Here is a 23,531-nt window from a genome sequence, read left to right as displayed (position 1 = left end):
TTTGAAAAGTGTCAACACAAGGGTTGGTGAGTTCATAAGCTTTTATTAATAATCTTATTAGAAGTCTTTCACATGTAAATGTCGCGTTGTTTCAGAAAAATCCGATATTTTCCTTGAAATCCGAAAAATGTAGCCTTACAACCAAAGACTAGAATGTATGAAAAGTCATCGTTTCTTAGTAGGAATGTTGTGAGTTTAAAATGAATTGGAAAGTAAATTTATTTTATCAACCTAAAACCTACTTTGGTTTTTATGCAACCCCGTAAACTTTATGAATTGTTGTCTCCCTAAGTGAGTCGCTATAATCATACTGTGACTATGTGAACCTGCCACAACGTTTCTCAGGCGTCGCGAAAATGAAATGACATTTGTCACCCGTAGACCTGCAGGTCCCACTGTAGCTAGCAGCAAGGTGTGGGGTGTCAAACCCAATATAGATCTATATACAAGTATCACGTTCTCCCTCAAGGAGATTCTGATTATAACTACCAGGAATTATATCCCGCACTCGGACGTACGGGGAGAGAGAGAGAGAGTCTCACAACATAGGTTAACAAGTTTACTTGAAATGTGTGTGAATATAAATCTTTCCTGTATGAATGTACCCTTTTTGTACGAGTGCGTTGAGTGATGTATCATAAACTATACCTATTATAGTTTATCTAAAATGTATGTAATATGTATGAATTTTTTTTATGGAAATGTATTAGTATTGTGAATTTATCAAACTATACATTTTATAGTCTAATAATACGTGTTCCAAAATGAATGAATAATATTTAATATTTAATATGAATGTCTTAATTCCAGTTCATAATGATAAACTAACACGGAAACACATTCAAATATTAGAACTTATGATTATACACTTTGCTCAACATAATACAAAGTGTTACGATATTTACACGCTGTTGGCTAACTTTAGCCATTCTGCCCTGTATTTGGAAAAATCATAGAAAAATCATACGAAGTCGAAAACTAGATCCGTAAATTCTGAGAGTTCACAAAATGTGTCTAGTTTGCTCATAAATTTTATCTCAATTTATAATGACCTCTAACTTGGGTGAAAAAGTCCAAAATCACAGACTGGTCCGGATTGTTGTTTGAAATGATAGGCAGTTTTGTAAAAATCGCCATAAATTGTAGAAAAATCGTATGGAGATGTGCAAGTAGCCATTTTAAAGCTAAAAACTTGAACTATTTGCACCTTGTACAGTTTTGAAAACAAAAATGTGTAAGATGCCCAAAACAGTCTGTGAATGGAGTTGAACTTTTCTGATGAAGGCTGTTAGAAAACTTTTGATAGGTTCTTAGTGTTTTAACTTGTATTCACCCCCTGAAAACTTGAGAAATCATGAAAATGTAGGGGTATGAACTCACCTTGAGTGATTTCAGTAGATGATTGTTGAAGAATGGAAGTGTTTAATTCAAGAACACTTGGAGATGCCTTGAAGGTTTTCGAGAATCTAACATCATAGTTAGGGAGTTTGTGTAAGCAACCAAAGATTTGAGTAGAATGAAGTGAAATAATAATAGGGAGGATGAATTTTTACTTACTAAGTGTGGAAGAACACTTGAATCCAGCCTTGGATCTCGAAAATTTGTGTAGAAGAGTTTGAGAGAAAAAGTGATGTTTGTTACTTAGTGGAATGAGAGAAATGAGAGAAAATGAGGAGTGTGGTTGATTGTTCCAGCTCAAAAACGTGGGAGTGAGTGAAATTTGAGTGTAAGGGAACATTGAAGTGACATAGGTAAGGTGGGGAGGTATGGCTGGTCATAGAGTGGGTGTGGGGTGGTTGCTTGTGACTTTGATTTTTTTTTTTTTTTTTTTTTTTTTTTAACTTGCAAGGCACAATGGAATATATTACTCCTATAAAGGAAATTGACTCAATCAAGGACGATTTCACAATTAAAGTTCGGATCATACGTCTTTGGACTCAAAAGTCAAGAACAATGTCTTATAATTGTCTATATCCCATTTTTAGTTTAATTTTCTAAATATATGTGTGGTTGTCTATGTGTGTGTATCTCTTTAAAAATTCTGCAATTTCATCATTTTATGACCCCCATTTGCGAAGTTGAGCATTTATTTCCAAAAATGCGAAACTCCAGGGACAATATTTGAAATCTTCTGTTTTCTTCCCCAATTCGCATTCTACTGTGAAATACTTCGCATCTTCATTCTTACACCCTTCGCATCCCTTCGCATTAATCACCTTCGCATTTTAACCTAATTAATCAAATGCGATTCACAAAATTTTTCATTCCAGATGCGAACACAGTTTAGTTCTTGAACTCTAAACTTGCGAAATCAAAATTTTCATATGTTGAACCCATATGCGAATATTAACCCAATTGACTTCAAATTGATTCATAGATGCGAACACTCGATTGTTTTACTTTCGCAAAATGAGCATCAACAACTCCACAATCGAGTTTTTAAATTCTTGCAAACAACAATTTCATAGTCCTTGACTTCGCGTTTTTCTTCACGAATCATCCCTCAATCATCAATCCAATTGCGAATCAAAAACTCATATGTTCTTGCTTTATCGATTCATCGACTACACTCATACAAATGCGAACAATACTCAATTTCAAAATCGATTGAAACTTATAGCAAAGCTAAATCCAACTTCGCATTCAAAGCAGTGTTATTGATTGCATTCATGAAATACTAACAAGATAATATATTATAATACAAATATACATATTTTAGGTGGTGAAATCGTAACAGCCTAACAATTTGGTATGCAACTTTATTAAATCAATAAAAAAAGTTATGCAAATTGGAAAAATAAATAAAAATATATCTTTTGTTGTTTTAATTAAGGAAATAAATATTTTATATGAATACTCACCAGGAAAAACGCATATTATACATTCCCGATGAGTATGCAACATGGTTTTCATCAGTTTAATTCATTGATTAGTACGAAGGCTTAGGAAATTTTTAACACAAACTTTTCTCCTGTGATGTTTTCCCATTAACATAGCAAGTTATACAATACGAACATAACACTAACCCTAATACACAAGGTTTAATAGAGTTGACCGGCTTGACTTGATGACTTGACTTGACTCAAGATTGACGATTGTCACAAAATGCTACCTCTTCTTTCTTATCAGAAGCTAACCAATCACATTGATGGTACCCCTCCCCCGTCAGAAACAATCATTGTTGAAGACAAGCAAGCTCTGAACCCTACCTTTGTTACTTGGAAAGAGCTTCATCAACGAGTTGTCATCCTTCTCAATTCCACTCTCTCAAAGGAAGTTGTTGTCGAGATTCTTGGCCTCACCACTGCCCACTCTATTTAGAATTCGCTAGAATTTGCATACAACAACTCTTCTGTAAAATGAAATCATTCTTTGAGAGACTCACTCAGATACCTTTCCAAGGGTACCTCTTCTTTTTCGGAGTATGGAAGATAGTTTAAGAATATTTGTGACAAGCTAGCTGCAATCGATCAACCTTTTAAAGATATGGATAAACTCCATTGGTTTCTTTGTGGATTGGGCGCCTCCTATAAAACCTTTTCTATTGTTATTCGCACTTCCAATCTTTCTCTTTTCGAGATATTTTATCTCATGCTAAAAGTCATGAATTGTTCTTATAGTCCCTTCATGGTTCGTCCACACCACATGCATCTTTTTTCTCTCAACAAACTCGGGTTGGTAACACCATTTCTAGAGGTGGTCGAAATCACAACATTACACATGGTGGTGGTCGTGGAAGCTTTAATGGTGGCAAAGGATGTGGTGGTCGTCCTCCTCCTCATTGTCGGTTATGTAGAATACATGGACACTATGCTTCTGCATGTCCTAATTTACACACATGTGTGTCTAATGCTTCACTTTCTAATGAAAATCTAAGTCAGTATTTCCACTCAGAGTTCCATGTCACTCATGGAAATCCGGACTGGTATGTCGATTCTGGTGCTACCTCTCACACGACTTCTACACCAAATAACACCTCTCACACAATTCCAAATATGAGTAATATGCATGTCACTTTTAGTAATGGTCACAAGCTTCCTGTTTCTCATAGTGGTCAATACATTCTCCCTAATAAATTGTTACTACGTGATGTTTTGGTTATTACATATTTAACAAAAAAAATCTTCTATCTATTAGCCAACTTCCAAAGGATCAACCGGTTGATGTCTTATTTTCTCAACCATTTTTTACTATTCGGGGCAGGGTAAGCAAACAAGTGGTAGCACAAGGTCTATGTAAAGATAGATTATATGTGCTTAAGAATGAACCCACAACTTTGACGGAAACTGTTGGTTCTTCAAGAAAAGCCTCTTTTAAACTATGGCATGCTCGTTTAGGAGACATTTCTTTTGATGTTATTTCTAGTTTACATAGTTGGGTGTTATATATGCTACTTCTTTGCTTCCAAAACCAGTTATTTGTAAACCTTTTCAACTTTCTAAGGGACAACGCTTACCTTTTGAGCTTAATCCTAAACAATCTTTACATCCATTAGATTTAATTCATTGTGATTTGTGGGGACTTACTCCTGTTAATTCCGGTAGCTATCTTTACTATGTTGTTTTTGTGGATTTTATCCCTTAAAGACCAAATTAGGCTTTTACCTGATTCTTATTGCCTTCAACAAGTTAGTACAAACGCAGTTTTCTAGAAAGATTAAAGTCTTTCAAAGTGATGGAGGTACAGAGTTTGTCAACCACACGGTTCGTCAAATCTTTGAGGATAATGACATTTTCATTTCTTGCCTTGTCCATATACACCCAAGCAAAATGGGTGAGCTGAATGTAAGCATGGGCATACTGTGGAAACAGGTCTCGCAATGTTATTTCTTTTGGATTAGTGTCTAAGTCCATAACTATTTTGGTATGTACTTGACCCGATGGTGCATGGTCCTTTTGGGTTGCCTTCACCAAAGCAACTTGATTGGAGAAATAAATATAGAGAGAGAGGTTATTATGATTTATTAATATGTTATAAGAATAATATATTAAAGGAGAAATCATATTTGTTTAATTAATATTGGTCAATAATTAATTAGGATTTAATTTTGTGATCAAGTGTAATTAATTAAACTAGAGGGGCTGAATTGTAATTATGTGATAGTTACAATATATGGTAATAGTTATCCTAGATATAGGTTGGACGAATTCAAGGGATAAGATATCCTTGAAATCGGCCAAAGGATAAAGGATAAGGGATTTCTAAGACTTATCTTATGGGTTGCTTTGTGGATAAGCAACTAGATAAGGATAATGACTGAAACCCTATCTCTACACCTATATAAAGACCCCAAGGCTCATGAATTCGTGTATCCCTTCCCAAGAAGTCCTAAGGACAAATTCTAACCTCTCTCCTCTCTCTTTATACCTTCTCCATTTGCTCTTGGTGTTTGTAAGCCATTAGAGGAGTGACACTTGTGACTCTAAGCATTCCAAAGTCAATACAAAGGAGATTTGGGATTGTTATTGATACATAGCAATCAAGGTAACATTATAAACTCATTCTTATGTTAATATGATTACTTGCATGCTAGAATTAGGGTTTATAGTCTTGGATTCAAAGCATGTACAATAGAGAAACCTAGATCCAAGTTTTAGGGTTTGTATGAGCACATAGGATGTCTTATGACCAAAACCCATCAATTTCATTCTCATGTACCTGCATCTTTATGGGTGGATGCTTTTAGTTCTGCAACATTTATCATAAATTGCTTGCCTATCAAACTTCTCGACCATCACTCTCCTTTTAAGTTGCTTTACTCAAGATATAACATCACGATAATTAAGACCAATTTTTTTTTTAAATTAATAAAGTTGTAATCCAAACATCATCATAAAATCAAGATAGAACAAAGTGCGTCAAATATATCATGAAACATCATAGTAATCATAAAATATGGAACGAGGTGGTGTGTGCACTACAATCATCATGGGATCTTCCCTTTCGAACAAGAAGTGCCTGAAACATAAACTGAAAACTATAAGCACAAAGCTTAGTGAGTTCCCAAAAATACCACATATCATACATAATAAACACATAATGGGCCCCACCCGATATACAGATCTGTCAGTCATCGGGCCCTGCCCGGTATACATATAAACATATAAACATACAACACATGTGATAATCACAAAGATAATAACATACAGAATAGTCATCAGGCACCGTCCGGCATTGGCCCTGGCCCGATAAACATAAAAGCACATAAAACATGCAAGAGTCACACAGACATCTAGCACCCTAACATAATAAACCATGGGTAGGCATGGTGCCTTCGACCTGCTAAACACAGTGAGGAAAGTCTAGCTGCTGAATCACTCAACTGAATCTATGACTGTTGGCTTGGAAAAATCCATTACGTTATCAAAATCAATAACATCGACTTATTAATTGGATTCTGACACGTAACCAAAAGTTTAAGTTGTTTGGCCCATAACCAGGGTAAAAGACTATTTTACCCTTTATCTAACTTGGCCCAACTTAGCTATTCAAAAGGCCCAAATCCTAAAGCCCAGTCTTCCAAATTAGGCCCAATACCCATCATGGGCCTAAAATATAAGGAAGCCCAACATGCTAGCCCTAAGCCCAATACAGAGGTCTAATGGCTCAACTAGACCCAAACTTTCTAATCCACACTATGGCCCAATACCGAAAATGGCCAAGCCCAAAACGCCTTTTGTTGAGTACACGGGGCGTACTCAGCTCGTACACCTAGCATACTCCCATGTCCACATGTCCTCTTTATTAAGCACTTAAAAAATTAATCCCTTTCTCCAAACTCTCAGATTTGGTCCCTAAAAGTGACTTATCACGTAAAGTTGGCAAATTTACATACATGCATGGCTTAATGGGGCTCAAGAGCTCAAAAAGAACAAAGGTATTAATACATGCATGGGTCAAAATACTCCATAAGGTTGACATTTTTATGAACATGGGGACTGAATGGAGCTAAGATCTAGCATTCATTGCTTCTGGACTAGATCAAAAGCTCTCCTTTAACACAAAAGACTCAAGAATGCAATAATTACCCAATAAACTAGATCTAACATATATGATCATCAAGGTGTGAGCTTTTTACCTCAAAAGCTTGAAAATGAGAAGCTAACCCTAGATCTACAAGCTCAATCCACTCCTTCAAGTGTTCCTCTTCTTCTTCTCCTTCACAAACCACCAACAAACACTCTTTCAAGCTCAAATCTCACGAAATCACTCTAGGGTTTCGATTTTAGGGTAAAGAGAGGTGGAGGTTGGTCTAAAATGTCCAAGAGATGCGTTTGAGTCGTTTAAATAGGGCACAAACCCTAAAAATTAGGGCTTGTCCCAGCCTTACATATGGCATGTGTACTCCATGTACGGCCCGTGTACGTGGATGGAATATGCGATCAACATTAGGCTAGTACGCTAAGCGTACTCATAGAGTACGCCCTGCGGACTAGTAAGGGACCAAATTGATAATAAATTGCATTAAGGGTTGAAAGAGAAACCTACCAAAGCTTGAATGTTACAATTCTCTCCTACTTGAATCAGACTTCGTCCTCGAAGTCCGTTGCTCCAAATAACTTCGGGTAGTGCTCCCTCATCTCATCCTCCAGCTCCCACATCCATTATGAACCCTTGTGATATGGCCACTTGACTTTCACCAACTTAACAACCTTGTTCCTCAAGGTTTTCATCTTTAGGTCAAGAATCACCACCGGTCTCTCAATATAATTCAGGCGGTCATCCACCTGAATATCCTCCAATGGAACCACTGCAAAATCATCCACTAAACGCTTCTGCAAATAAGAGACATGGAACATGCTATGGATCTAACTGAGCTCCTCGGGAACATCCAAGCGATATGCAACCCAGCCCACCCGAACCAAAACCATGAAATGAGCGATATATCTGGGGCCCAACTTTCCCCTCTTCCTGAATCGGATGACATCTTTCCAAGGTGACAACTTCAGGAGAACCATATCCTCAATCGGGAACTCTAGATCTGATCGGCGTCTGTCTGCATAACTCTTTTGCCGACTCGGATTTGTCTATAGTCTACTCCAAACTTGTTGTATCAACTTTGTGGTCTTGAATACCAGCTCGATACTCCCCATGACTCGCTGACCGACCTCACCCAAACAAATCGGGGTCCTGCATTTCTTCACATAGAGCATCACAAAATGAGGTCTATCAATGATGGTGTGATAGTTGTTTTTATATGTAAATTCCGCAAACGAAATATATGTATCCTAACTCCTACCAAAATCCAAGACACACGCCCGAAGCAAGGTTTGAATAGTCTGCTCGCTCTGACCATCAGTATGCGGATGTGACGCCATGCTGAAATGGAGACGAGTACCCAACTCGTTGTGGAATCTCTTCTAAAATCTAGAAGTGAACCGAACATCCCTACCTCAACCAACTTTTCCATAGAGATACTTTCCTAAATCGGGATAAAATGTGTGTTATTGGTCAAACGATCCATGATGATCCAAATTGAATCCACTTTGCACGTAGTTCGAGGCAACTTCCTAATAAATACATGGTAATCTCCTCCCATTTCCAAACGGGAATATCCAACGACTGCATCTTGTTGTGAGGTCGCTAATGCTCGACCTTGAATTTCCCTGAAGTCAAGCACCTCTCCACATACCAATCCACATCCCGGTTCATTTAGGGCCACCAATAATCGGGACGAAGATCTTTATACATCTTCGTTGCTCCGTGATGAATGGAGAACCTCGACTTGTGCGCCTCCTCCATCAGAATCTAATGCACACCTCCCCAATACGGAACCTATACCCTATGATGAAGAGTTAATAACGCTCAACTATCATAATCAAAGGAAGCCACCTGACCCACAATGTGCTCACTCTTCCGGTGCTCTTCCTTCATAGCCTCGTTCTGAGCCTCATGAATCCACTTCAAAAGCGGAGTAATCACGATCATCCTTAAACAAATATCCCTGACTAGAGTCGCGACCGCCTTACGAATAAGAGCATTGGCCACCATATTGGCCTTCCTCGGATGGTAAAAGATATCATACTCATAATCCTTCACCACATCCAACCACCGGCGCTGCCTCATATTCAAATTCGATTGATCCATCAAATACCTCAAGATCTAATAATCAGTGTAAATAGTACAACGGACCCCATAGAGGTAATGTCGCCAAATATTTATTGAAAAAATCACATCCCCCAGCTTCAAATTATGAGTCGGATAGTTCGCCTCATGAGGCTTCAGCTACCTCGAAGAGTAAGCAATCATGCAACCCCTCTGCATCATAACTGCCCCCAAACCCATAATAGATTCATCATAATTGTAACAACCCGTTATTTCAAGTCAGTAAAAAATCAAGTCCTGTAACCTCTTTGAGAAAGGAAATAGAATATCATCGAAAAATGAAGTATTCAAAAACTCTATTTGGAGTACACTATGTGGTAGTTATCGTCTTAAGGTTTCCAAACATATAAATAACACAAAAATCCGAGTTATAACGAAGAAGTTATGCTCATTCTAAGTTTTCCGACAAAAACCAGCAATACGAAGTTGCGTAAAAACGCAAAGTTTCAATAAAACACTTTCCGACCTTAGGTGTCTAAATGAAAGTCGTAGATATCGTTAAACTACAAACATGCATAAAAAGAACGCTCAAATCGGACATCGTATGAATAAGTTATGAATTTTTAAAGAAATTCCTTAATCACGTCATTTTAATAAATAAATAATAAAAATAATTCCGGAATTTGCCAACGGAATCTAAATGAAAGTTGTAGATCGTAGTCTAACCTTCTCGGGGATATAAAGAACGTCAAAAACGGAGTTCGTATGAAGGAGATATGAATTTTCGAAGTTTGATAATTAATTTATATATATATTTTTATTAAAACTTCGGTATTATCCGAAGGGGAGTCAGCGTCCTCATCCGAGGTACGCGCTGCGTACCCCTGTACGCCCCGCGTACCCGAGGAACTTGGCCTCAAACCGTCAACGTCGCCCTATGCGAGGCATCCGACCCGCCCGTCCGACCCGCCGTCCCATCCGACCCGACTGCCTGAGCCGTCCCATCCGAGGCCGAGGCAGTCGAGGCTTCGGTCACGCATGACGTACGCGTACGCGCTGCGTACGAGCGTACGCCCCGCGTACGAGGCCTCTCAGGCCCCCCTATAAATAGCATGCGAGGGTTCCCGGGAAAATGGCCCATTCTATCTCCTTTTGCTTGCGTTTTACCTCGTTTTCCGTGCTCGCACTACCCCGAAGCCCTGGTCATTTTGTGCAAGTCCCGAAGGTCGATTTTTCTCCCGAGGAATCCCGAGATTTCCGAGAAAAATCCATTTCCCGAGACGAAACTCTGCCCGGTTTTCCATCTTGCTATCTTCAAGCTTTCAAGTGAGTTCATACCCCTTTCAAACACACTTTAAATACATTTTCAAATGCTTTTATACTCTTTTAGGGGGGAATACAAGTAAACATACGGTAATTATCGCGTATTTTATAAAGTTTCACTTAGCTTGTTTTACCGAATAAATCACTTGGAACTCATTACTATTATGGAAAACTCTTGTTATACTTTGTGTGCATTAGACTTATACAAAGTATATAATGATTTTCAAAGTACCTTTCATTGCTAAGTCGTTTTATACATTCTAAAAACTTATGATTTTGATTTGTCAAACATTGTGAAAAAGGACAAACTTTGCATAGAAAACTATCACTTTAATACGGGCTTAATTGAGAATCCATGAGACGTGTATATCTTCAAACGTTACTTTTCTTTATTAGAAAGTAATGCTGCAAGTCCTGTCTATAACCAGAGTCTCCCGTTCGGAGAACGTGTCAAATGTGTATAGATCTATACGGGAAGTCATGATCCCGCGCCCTGACTGTTAGCTACAGTCCATCTTTTGGGGTGACAGTTGTCATAATGCTGCGACGCCTGAAGAACGTCGTTACAGGCATATTATGTTTAGTATGGTTATAAAACTCATCGGATATACAATTATTATGGTATTATGCTTTTATGAACGAGTAGCTATTAAAACTATTCTTCATCTAACAAATGCGATCTTCGTATAGTTTTATTATATAAAACTATGACACAACTTTTGAGAACGTCGGTTTCTTGCGATTTTCGGTCTTAGAGACTGCCATTTATGTTAGGAAAATAAGGGTTTCTCCTGCATACAAACCAAACAACTAATAGGAAAATAAGGGATTTTCCTGGTGCAATTATTTACAACTTATAACACGAACATTTATATGCATTTCATGCTTTTATAAGAAAATAAGGGTTTTTCTTGGAAAACACAACAACTCGTATTTCAACCATTAGGGAAAATATGGGATTTTCTGGATCTAATACGTTCACTTTCAACACAACAAATCACAACTCTTTACATTTGAAATGCTGCGTTTTCTGGAAAATATACACCCATTTTGGAATGGCATCCAATTTTTCTAAACTACTTATGAACTCACCAACTTAATTGTTGACACTTTTTCTTTGAAATAAATTGTATTCTCAAGGAACCGCTAAGCAGGTTGGGGAATCAACTTTTGGGATTAATGCGTTGGCGTTGTTTATGTATTTATCTTTTGAACATGTAATGAATACAACTATGTAAACATCTTTGAAACTTTAATATATATGGTGGTGTGTACTTTCCTTTCTATGAACTGCTCTGATACCAATTTGTTATTACCGAAGGTTCATCCAGAATTTCTCCAGCATCGCAAAGCCTCTTACCGCCTTAACCCAAAAAGGTGTGACCTACAATTGGGGAGAAAAGCAAGATGCTACATTTCAGACTTTGAAACAGGCCCTTTGCAGTGCGCCCATCCTTTCTCTCCCAGAAGGGACCGAAGATTTTGTGGTGTATTGCGACCCTTCGAAGCAAGGGCTGGGCTGTGTACTAATGCAAAGGGGAAAGGTTATTGCATATGCCTCACGACAACTGAAAACGCATGAGGTCAATTACACCACTCATGATTTAGAGTTTGGGGCGGTGGTCTTCGCTCTTAAAATCTGGAGACACTACCTATATGGTACCAAATGCACTATCTTTACAGACCACAAGAGCCTACAACACATCTTCGACCAGAAGGAGTTGAACATGAGACAGCGACGTTTGGTCGAATTGCTCAACGACTACGAATGTGAGATTCGCTATCATCCAGGAAAGGCTAACGTCGTGGCAGATGCCCTTAGTCGTAAGGAGTACTCTGGCCGAAGAGTGAAGTCATTAGCCATGTCAATCCATTCGCACCTGTCGACACAAGTCAAGGAAGCTCAAATAGAGGCCCTGAAACCCGAAAACGTGACAGGTGAGACCCTTAGGGGAATGGACAAGAATTTAGAAATCAAGAGTGACGGAGCACGCTACCTCATGAACCGAATATGGACGCCCATGTTTGGTGGACTTAGAGAGGTAGTTATGAGCGAGGCACACAAGACTCCATACTCCGTACACCTCGGGTCAGACAAGATGTATCAAGATCTCAAACAACTCTACTGGTGGCCAAACATGAAAGCAGAGATCGCTACATATGTGAGCAAATGTTTGACTTGTGCCAAGATCAAAATAGAACACCAGAAACCCTCAGGACTACTCCAACAACCTGAAATTCCTGAGTGGAAATGGGAGCAGATTTCCATGGACTTTATAACGAAACTGCCCAAAACTCAGGGTGGCCAAGATACTATTTGGGTAATCGTCGATAGATTAACCAAGTCCGCTCATTTCCTACCGATCAAGGAAACTGATAAAATGGAAAAGCTATCGAGAATCTACATCCGAGAGATCGTACGACTCCATGGAGTGCCAATGTCTATCATCTCGGATAGAGACAGCAGATTCACGTCTAGATTCTGGCAATCATTGCAAAAATCCATGGGAACAAGATTGGACATGAGTACAGCCTATCACCCCAAACTGACGGACAGAGCGAAAGAACGATCCAAACCTTGGAAGACATGTTGCGAGCATGTGTAATCGACTTTGGTAAAGCATGGGATGTTCACTTACCTTTGGTTGAGTTCTCTTATAACAATAGTTATCATACTAGTATCAATACTGCTCCATTTGAAGCCCTTTACGGCCGTAAGTGCAGATCACCTCTGTGCTGGACAGAAGTGGGCGACACACAACTAGCAAAAGGTCTAGTCCCTGATAGCACCCTCACTGGTCCAGAGATCATCAGAGAAACTACTGAAAAGATCGTGCAAATACGAGAATGACTAAAATCCTCGAGGGATAGGCAAAAGAGCTATGCCGACAAAAGACGTAAACCCTTGGAATTTCAGATTGGCGATCGGGTACTACTGAAGGTCTCACCCTGGAAGGGAATGATACGCTTTGGAAAGCGTGGGAAGCTAAATCCTAGGTACATTGGACCCTTCGAAATCATTTCAAGGGTTGGTCCAGTAGCCTACAAACTCCGACTTCCAATAGAGCTTAACAAAGTACATCCAGTATTCCATGTATCAAACCTGAAGAAGTGTCTGTCCGACGAAACACTTGTAATTCCACTCGATGAGATCGAACTAAATGAAAATCTTAACTTTGTGGAAGAACCCATCGAGATCATGGATAGGGAAGTTAAACGAACTAAACAGAGTCGCATTCCAATAGTAAAGGTCCGATGGAATGCTAAGAGGGGACCTGAGTTCACGTGGGAACGAGAAGATCAAATGCAACAGAAGTATCCACATCTCTTCCCCAGTCCCTAAGACTCTTCTTTTGTATTAAAATTTCGGGACGAAATTCCCTCTAACGGGGGGATGATGTAACAACCCGTTATTTCAAGTCAGTAAAAAATCGAGTCCTGTAACCTCTTTGAGAAAGGAAATAGAATATCATCGAAAAATGAAGTATTCAAAAACTCTATTTGGAGTACACTATGTGGTAGTTATCGTCTTAAGGTTTCCAAACATATAAATAACACAAAAATCCGAGTTATAACGAAGAAGTTATGCTCATTCTAAGTTTTCCGACAAAAACCAGCAATACGAAGTTGCGTAAAAACGCAAAGTTTCAATAAAACACTTTCCGACCTTAGGTGTCTAAATGAAAGTCGTAGATATCGTTAAACTACAAACATGCATAAAAAGAACGCTCAAATCGGACATCGTATGAATAAGTTATGAATTTTTAAAGAAATTCCTTAATCACGTCATTTTAATAAATAAATAATAAAAATAATTCCGGAATTTGCCAACGGAATCTAAATGAAAGTTGTAGATCGTAGTCTAACCTTCTCGGGGATATAAAGAACGTCAAAAACGGAGTTCGTATGAAGGAGATATGAATTTTCGAAGTTTGATAATTAATTTATATATATTTTTATTAAAACTTCGGTATTATCCGAAGGGGAGTCAGCGTCCTCATCCGAGGTACGCGCTGCGTACCCCTGTACGCCCCACGTACCCGAGGAACTTGGCCTCAAACCGTCCACGTCGCCCTATGCGAGGCATCCGACCCGCCCGTCCGACCCGCCGTCCCATCCGACCCGACTGCCTGAGCCGCCCCATCCGAGGCCGAGGCAGTCGAGGCTTCGGTCACGCATGACGTACGCGTACGCGCTGCATACGAGCGTACGCCCCGCGTACGAGGCCTCACAGGCCCCCCTATAAATAGCATGCGAGGGTTCCCGGGAAAATGGCCCATTCTATCTCCTTTTGCTTACGTTTTACCTCGTTTTCCGTGCTCGCACTACCCCGAAGCCCTGGTCATTTTGTGCAAGTCCCGAAGGTCGATTTTTCTCCCGAGGAATCCCGAGATTTCTGAGAAAAATCCATTTCCCGAGACGAAACTCTGCCCGGTTTTCCATCTTGCTATCTTCAAGCTTTCAAGTGAGTTCATACCCCTTTCAAACACACTTTAAATACATTTTCAAATGCTTTTATACTCTTTTAGGGGGGAATACAAGTAAACATACGGTTATTATCGTGTATTTTATAAAGTTTCACTTAGCTTGTTTTACCGAATAAATCACTTGGAACTCATTACTATTATGGAAAACTCTTGTCATACTTTGTGTGCATTAGACTTATACAAAGTATATAACGATTTCAAAGTACCTTTCATTGCTAAGTCGTTTTATACATTCTAAAAACTTATGATTTTGATTTGTCAAACATTGTGAAAAAGGACAAACTTTGCATAGAAAACTATCACTTTAATACGGGCTTAATTGAGAATCCATGAGACGTGTATATCTTCAAACGTTACTTTTCTTTATTAGAAAGTAATGCTGCAAGTCCTGTCTATAACCAGAGTCTTCCGTTCGGAGAACGTGTCAAATGTGTATAGATCTATACGGGAAGTCATGATCCTGCGCCCTGACTGTTAGCTACAGTCCATCTTTTGGGGTGACAGTTTTCATAATGCTGCGACGCCTGAAGAACGTCGTTACAGGCATATTATGTTTAGTATGGTTATAAAACTCATCGGATATACAATTATTATGGTATTATGCTTTTATGAACGAGTAGCTATTAAAACTATTCTTCATCTAACAAATGCGATCTTCGTATAGTTTTATTATATAAAACTATGACACAACTTTTGAGAACGTCGGTTTCTTGCGATTTTCGGTCTTAGAGACTGCCATTTATGTTAGGAAAATAAGGGTTTCTCCTGCATACAAACCAAACAACTAATAGGAAAATAAGGGATTTTCCTGGTGCAATTATTTACAACTTATAACACGAACATTTATATGCATTTCATGCTTTTATAAGAAAATAAGGGTTTTTCTTGGAAAACACAACAACTCGTATTTCAACCATTAGGGAAAATATGGGATTTTCTGGATCTAATATGTTCACTTTCAACACAACAAATCACAACTCTTTACATTTGAAATGCTGCGTTTTCTGGAAAATATACACCCATTTTGGAATGGCATCCAATTTTTCTAAACTACTTATGAACTCACCAACTTAATTGTTGACACTTTTTCTTTGAAATAACTTGTATTCTCAGGGAACCGCTAGGCAGGTTTGGGAATCAACTTTTGTTGACACTTAATTGTTGACACTTTTTCTATGAACTGTTATGATACTGAATATGACGTCCTCCGCCCCCGAACGTTTCCGCCGTTCTGGTTTGGGGGTGTGACAATAACAAACCACGAAGTCCTCAACACCCTCTGACAGGGTCAAAATCGGCGCCTCACACAATCTCTTCCTCAGAGTCTCAAAAGTTGTCTGCTGCTCAGGCCCCCAACAAAAGTGACGGTCTTCTTCGTCAATCGGGTTAAAGGAACAACTATCTTGGAGAAATCTTGGATCAACCTCCGATACTAACGGGTAAAGCAAAGAAACTCTGAATCTCTGATGGAGACCTCGGAACCTCCTACCTCATCATGGTCTCGACCTCGTCCGGATCGACCAGAATACCGTTCTGGTTGACAGATACCCTAGAAACTGCACCTCGCGCAACCAGAACTCACACTTGGAGAACTTTGCGAAAAGTCTCTCCCTCCTCAAATTCTACAAAACCTCTCACAAGTGCTCCTCATGTGGCTCATGGTTCTTAAAATAGACCAGTATATCATCAATGAATACAATCATAGACCGATCCAGCATCGGCATGTATACACGGTTCATGAGGTCCATGAACGCGGCCGGAGAATTGGTGAGCCCGAATGGCATCACCACGAACCTGTAATGACCACAACGAGTCTAGAAGGCTGTCACAACTAGAAATTTTGTGTCTTGTAATCACTACATTCAAGTAAAGGTTGAATCAAAAACTTAAGAGCATGTGTGATACCTATTATTATGACATCAATAACTTCAATCAAATACATCATACAAGTACTACAAATGGTCATCAAGAAATTGGAAACCCTAGAAGTCCTCGTTTAAGTCCATTTTGGACTAGGACTTCCTTATTGGGCCCAAGTGGACCAATAAGCTTCCAATTTGACTATCATGGGCTTAGAACCCTTAAATGGGCTCTAATTGGACCCACATTTATTTATTTCAATATTTTGGGCTATGTTGGGCCTAGAATGAAATGAATTAAAAGTTATGAACCATAATTAACTTAAACTAGCCCAACAAAGTATAAAAATCACACTTATATCTTACAATCATCAAACCTAACTCTAATATTGGGCTTAGGGGCATTAAAGCCCAATACTCTCTTTTCTTTCCAAATTTCGGCCCAAGACAAGCCCAAGAGGAAGAAGTTGACTTATGGATTGCCACCTCATTATTACCCCTTGGATCTCCATGCACTAACTCATGTCTCCATGCACACATCACCTCACTCACTTCTCTTCTCCCTCCCTCTTTTTCCTTCGGCCGAAAGCACCCACACACACACACACTTCCATCATTTTTGCTTATCAAACACTCTCAAGAACACCCTCCACTCTCTTCACTAAATTTCGAAGATTCAAGAGCATTCCAAGGAGAATCCTTCACAAAAATCATCATTTAGGTAAGTTGAAACTTGGATCCATACTTTAGACTTCTTCTTATATCCAAAAATCTCTCCTTAACTCATATGAAAGCATAATCTTGTGTCTTAGAACCTCTCAAACTCGAGATCATCAAGAAAAGGTTGCTTAGGCCGAAAATCACCAAATTTTCTTCCATTTCTCCTCCAAAACCGAAACCAAACCCTAAGGTGAGCTTCATACCCCTTTATTTTCGGTTTTTATAAGTTTTTTTGGGGGAGAATACAAGCAAAGGTGTAGATCTAACATTATGTGTATGCCTTGTATGATTTCTATGCTTATATGTGTGTTTGGTATGATTATGATGTTGGATCTAGTCATAAATCACTAAAAACCGAGATATACTTTATGTTAAATGATACTAACATAAAACATACTACTACATACAAAGTGTACCAAGAAAAATAGCTAAGTGGCTTAATAATACATACTTTGGGCTAAAAACTCATTTTTTTTAGACATAAATGTTAAAAAAATACAAAGTTGAAGGGCCCAAAATGAAATATTTCGAAATCTGATGGGTGAGATGAGTCAAAACAGTTTCCATAATGTATTTTCTAAAAATATACTCTTTTGGAGGATTAAAAACATAAATTTCAAGCTTAATGGGCTAAAAATGACAATTTCGGCCCAATAGGGTCCATTATGCGAAATTTTCTGTTTTGGAGGGCCAAAACTATGTTTTTCTGTAAAACAGTGGACTACTAGTGTTACAAGTACTTTTCAAAGGTTTAAAATGCTTTTCAAATTTAAAAAGGACCAAAGTTGCAAAAATTTTCCAATTGGGGCCAAAATTGTAAAAACTGCAAAAAAGAAGGGTTATAACCGAGAAAACTGCAATTTCAGGGACTTAAACTGTTTTCAATGAAAAATATGCTGAAAAATATTAATTTCAATAATTTTTGGTGTTAAAATGTCAAGAAAAATGATTTAAGGACCAAACCGGAAAGTTATTTAATTAGAGGGTGGAAAAAGTAAATTTTACAAACAATGAGGGGCTGAAAACAGAAAACGTTCAAGGCTAATTCAATACACGCAACTTGATCAAATATTGGCACCGCGACTACCGACACAATACACAACAATACCAAAAATCATTGTTAAACGAATTGATTCGGTCTCGAATCAATAATAATCCGAAACTACTAACACAACGATAACTCGACTCATACACGAAAACATTTGGTAATTCAATACACACTTGAGAGTGCACAGACGTCTACACACCATATTTGGGCCCCAAAGTGTAAAATCTTGTTTGTTGGGCCTGGCTAGCCCAATGACCTGATCTTAAGGCCAGAAGACTTCTACCTTACGAGTTGTTGGGTCTTACATGATCTAACACAGCGTAAAAGGACTTTCAATGGCATTTATACTATTGGTCCCCAAGGGTCCTATGGTATTGCTAGTAAAGTCGGTATTTTATGCGAGGCGGGTCAAGGGCCCCTCGTACCTTTTTTTTATCCCCAACCGGTTAATGGAGTCATCGGGGTCTTCGTGTCCTCTTTCTCTTCGGATGTGGGATTACTCGAAGTCAGGGCGGTCGGATAACGTGATTAGTACGGACGACGCCTACGGGATCATTAGTATAGTTATAAACGGGTCGTTTGTGTAACGTGTATTTATAGCAATTAATCATGCGCAAAAATAATCCGATGTCGCCTGGGATTAATGACTTCACGCGCTGCAACGGTTATATCTTTAACTTCATGGAATTCAAAGAATTAGGAAAACATCGGGTTTTCCTAGGGTTTTTCAATACACACATTTTTCAAAATGCACACAACTTTGATGAACATTTTTCTTACAACTATAGAAACAAACAAGCATACCTATGGATCTTCACAAACGTTTTCAAAAGCTCTTTTCAGAAAATATCGGATTTTCTGGTGGTTTTCAAAATGATACAAAACATTGCTTTTCAAATACCGCTTATGAACTCACCAACATTTCACATGTTGACGTTTTTCAAAATACTTGTATTCTCAGGTAACCAGTGATTCAAAGGAAAAATGTACCCAGCGATGGCTTGCAGTTTACTTATTAACGAGTCGAACAATTTATTTTTGGGAATGTAATGTTTAAACAATGTACTTCATGTAAACTTTATCGGTTGTACTATATTAATGCATAGTGACGAATGTTGTTATGTTCCATATATATTCAATGTTATGGTATTCAATTAAGTCACGACAGCCCTCGGACGTTTCCGCCGTCTGGTTCAGGGGTGTGACAAAGGCCATCTTCTACATATCCTCTTCTCTTTCCTTCATCTGATGGTAACCTGAATGAAAATCAATCTTGGAAAACCAAGATGCACCCTAAAGTTGGTCAAACAAATCATCAATCATTGGGAATGGATAGCGGTTCTTCAACGTTAGCTTATTCGACTCACGGTAATCACTACACATCCGATGAGACCCATCCTTCTATTTCACAAACAGGATCGATGCTCCCCATGGAAAACTATTCGGTCGAATGAACCCCTTGTCTAATAGCTCCTGCAATTGTGTTAACAACTACTGCATCTCTGGAGGAGTTAACCGATATGGTGCCTTGGCTATCAGAGTCGCACCAGGAACCAAGTCAATCCTAAACTCCACCTACCTCTCCTGATGTACCCCTGAAAAATCCTCTAGAAACACATCCAGGTACTCTCGTATAATCGGCACATCATCTACAGTCGCCTTACCCTTATCTCGAGTATCCATAACATATGCGACAAATCTAGAACAACCCTATTGAATATATCATCTGGCCCTAGCTGCCGAACATAAAATCGGCCCACATTGAGATCCCTATCCATGAATCACGAACTCTCCCCTACTTGGGGTCCGGATACGCACCAACTGATGCTCACAATCGATCATCGCCCTATTGGAGCTCAACCAATCCATCCCTACGATAACCTTGTTCCCGCACAAAGGAATGGGGACCAAATCAATCGGATACTACTCGTTGAATATCTGAAGAACACAACCCTGATGAACCCTCGATACCCGGATAGATCCATCATCTTCAATCTTGATGTCTAAAGGATAATCAAGCTCCTCCAGAACTCCATCAAACCTTTTGCTACGCACAAGCAATACAAATGATCGGGTAGCCCCCGAATCGAATAATACTAAAGCCGAAATATTGTTCATAAGAAACGATTCTAATATAAAACACATAAATATGACCAGGCAATTCCATATAAATAAGAGATAAGGATAAGATACATACCTGTCACCACATTAGGTATTGTGCGGGCCTCCTCGACCTCAACTGAAAAGCCTTGCCCTTCACCACAGATGCATCCGCCTTGACCTGGCGGCTAGGGGTGCAAACGAGCCAAGCTACTCGCGAGCTACTCGGGATCGGATCGTTAAAAGCTCGACTCGAAATCGATTTTAAACGAGCCCGAGCCGAGCTCGAGCTTAATATTAAGCTCGTTTATTAAACGAGCTCGAGCTCGAGCCTATGTCATTAAGCTCGATTAGGCTCGCGAGCCTAAACGAGCCTTTACATAATATAATTTATTATTATTTATATATATTAAAATAAAAATATATTAGAGGAATTACGGATTTAGGGTATTAGTAAACGAGCTTCTTAACGAGCTCGAGCTGAGCTTAAGCTTATTTAGGCACGTCAGATAAAAAACGAGTCGATCCCGAGCCCGAGCCGAGCTTGGATAATTCTTTACGAGCTCGAGCCGAGCTCAGTACAAGAAAGCTCGAATCGAGCCGAGCTCGAGCTCGAGCCTCATATAACTTAAACGAGCCCGAGCCGAGCCTGGCTAGGCTCGGGCTCGGCTCGACTCGTTTGCACCCCTACTGGCGGCCATCGGTGATCCTCATCGTTGCTGGAGAAGATGCCACCGTTGGTCCTGTTGCTGCCAAACTTGGAAAAAAGGCCTTCTTGTGGCCCCTCTTTTTGCAATGGAAGCCAATCATATCAGATATTGGGGTGGTGGTGGTAGTAGAAGTACAATCCATGCTAATATGACCCATATGGCCGCACTTGAAGCAGCCAAAACCACCCACCATGCATACCCCATCGTGCATCTTGCCGTACTTGCCACAGCGGCTCCGGCCCTCCTCTCGATCTAGGATGAAATACCTTGGTCCTCTTGCCTGAACTCCCTAATACCTGATCCAATCTGACTTCCTCATCCTCTCCATCTCAAGATCAATCTCCCTCTCCCTAATCCTCGCTATCATGTCCTCTAGTGTCCTATAACTGGATCGGCTCACAAACTGCTAAATGTCACTCCTCAGCATCTCATGGTACCTCACCTTCTTCATCACCTCAGCCACCACATACTGCAGAACCAAAAGCGCCCTCTCATGGAAAATCATGGTGATCTCTGCCACCGTCTTAGTAATCTGGTGAAGGTCCTAAAACTCCCTTGCCAGTCGTTGCACCTTAATCACTAGCACGAACTCAGCTCGGAATCTGGTCGTAAATTCACTTCGCGTTTTTATTTCCCTGGGTAATTTTAATACTATTCAAAATTTCACAGTCGTTCATACTATTGGAAGTAAGTAATCAATTAAAATTGTCATGAATTTATTGTAGATTGTCGATTGAGGTTAAGACATTGCAATTGAAATTGCTACAATATTCATGAGTACTTTGAAAATAGAGATTTTAAGTATTGGATAAACTCATGCTTAGAGATTGCTTCATGGATTTTAATCACAAGTAATTCTAAGACGATAATATATTCTATTCTTAAAGCATAGATATATAGTTCATAGTTTACAGATCAGTTGTGCATAAGGAAAATTGATATTTGTGGGCCCATCGGTGAATTGAGTTGATCTATTAAAACTAGGCACCTAGTCCGGACTAAATTGATGCGTTCGATTTTATAGTCTAAATTGATCATAAATCGGGAAATCAAGAAACAAAATACATGAACATGAGGTTGATCATTTAATCATTGACTCAGTTCACATGATAGCTTGTAGAACGAATGAATAGTTGAACACTTATCTTAGTGCAAACATTTGATTTGAATCAGAGTTCGGCAGTAGCTTTGGAAAGCACTCTTTGTTGGTTATTTCAAGGTCTATATTTTTGCAATTGTAGTTACAGACTTATCCAAGTGGGAGACTGTTGAATTAAGGTGTCAAAGTCAGTAATTAAATTGGTATATTCTTGTAATTAGAAGCAAAGTCCTTTTTGGGTTGTCTTCATAACTAGAACGTGATTAGAATGATATCTAAAGAGAGAGTGTGATTTATTAGATTATTATATGATTAATAAAGTAATTGAAAATTATGAAGAAATGATTTGTTAATATATTATATGATTAATATATTAATTGGAAATAGATGGTTGATTTGTTAACTCATTATGTGGTTAACGAATTAATATGAGATCAATAGTTATGATTTGTTAATTTATAAGGTTAATAAATTAATAAGAAATCAATTTGAATTAATTAATTATTAATCAGTTTTAATCTGGAATTAATTTGAGATTAATTGGAATTAATTAAAGGTGCAATTGGTGAATTGTAATTATTCAATAGTTGAACAAAAGAAACAATTCTAGAACCATCCAAGGTGTGGACGGTTTTGGGAGCTTCCTTGGGGTTTTCATAAGCCTCTGGGATGCATATAAGGAAATGATTTGGATTGGGATTAAATCCATCCAAATCTTGTTTGGTCCCTAAGTTACCTAAACTATAAATAGGACCCCTTATGACCTTAATTTCGTTCATTCACTTCCTATTAGCCTTAGGAATGAAATTTTCCTCTCCTACCCTCTCTCCTCAATTGCCCTCTAGTTCTAGGGTTTGGGTGTAAGTCATTAGAACCATCATACTTTTGGTGCTAGCTTTCCAAGCTCTTCTAAGGAAGAATTGAAGTGATTTGTTTACTACAACAAATTAAAGGTATGTAACCCTAATTCTTTTGTTTTGATTGTACTAAGGTTTCATTAGTGTTATGCTAGTTTTATTGTTCATTTATGTTGCATAAAGCGTATGATATAGATCCTTTAAGTTGCATGTACCCTTAAGTGTTAAAAATTCCACAAACACATAGTTTTTTTTTTAACCTATAAAACCCATCATGTTGTTA

This window comes from Lactuca saligna, chromosome 3 (assembly GCF_052625555.1).
Source record: "Lactuca saligna cultivar CGN05327 chromosome 3, ASM5262555v1, whole genome shotgun sequence".
Lineage (NCBI taxonomy): Eukaryota > Viridiplantae > Streptophyta > Magnoliopsida > Asterales > Asteraceae > Lactuca > Lactuca saligna.
This window is presented reverse-complemented; position numbering follows the sequence as displayed.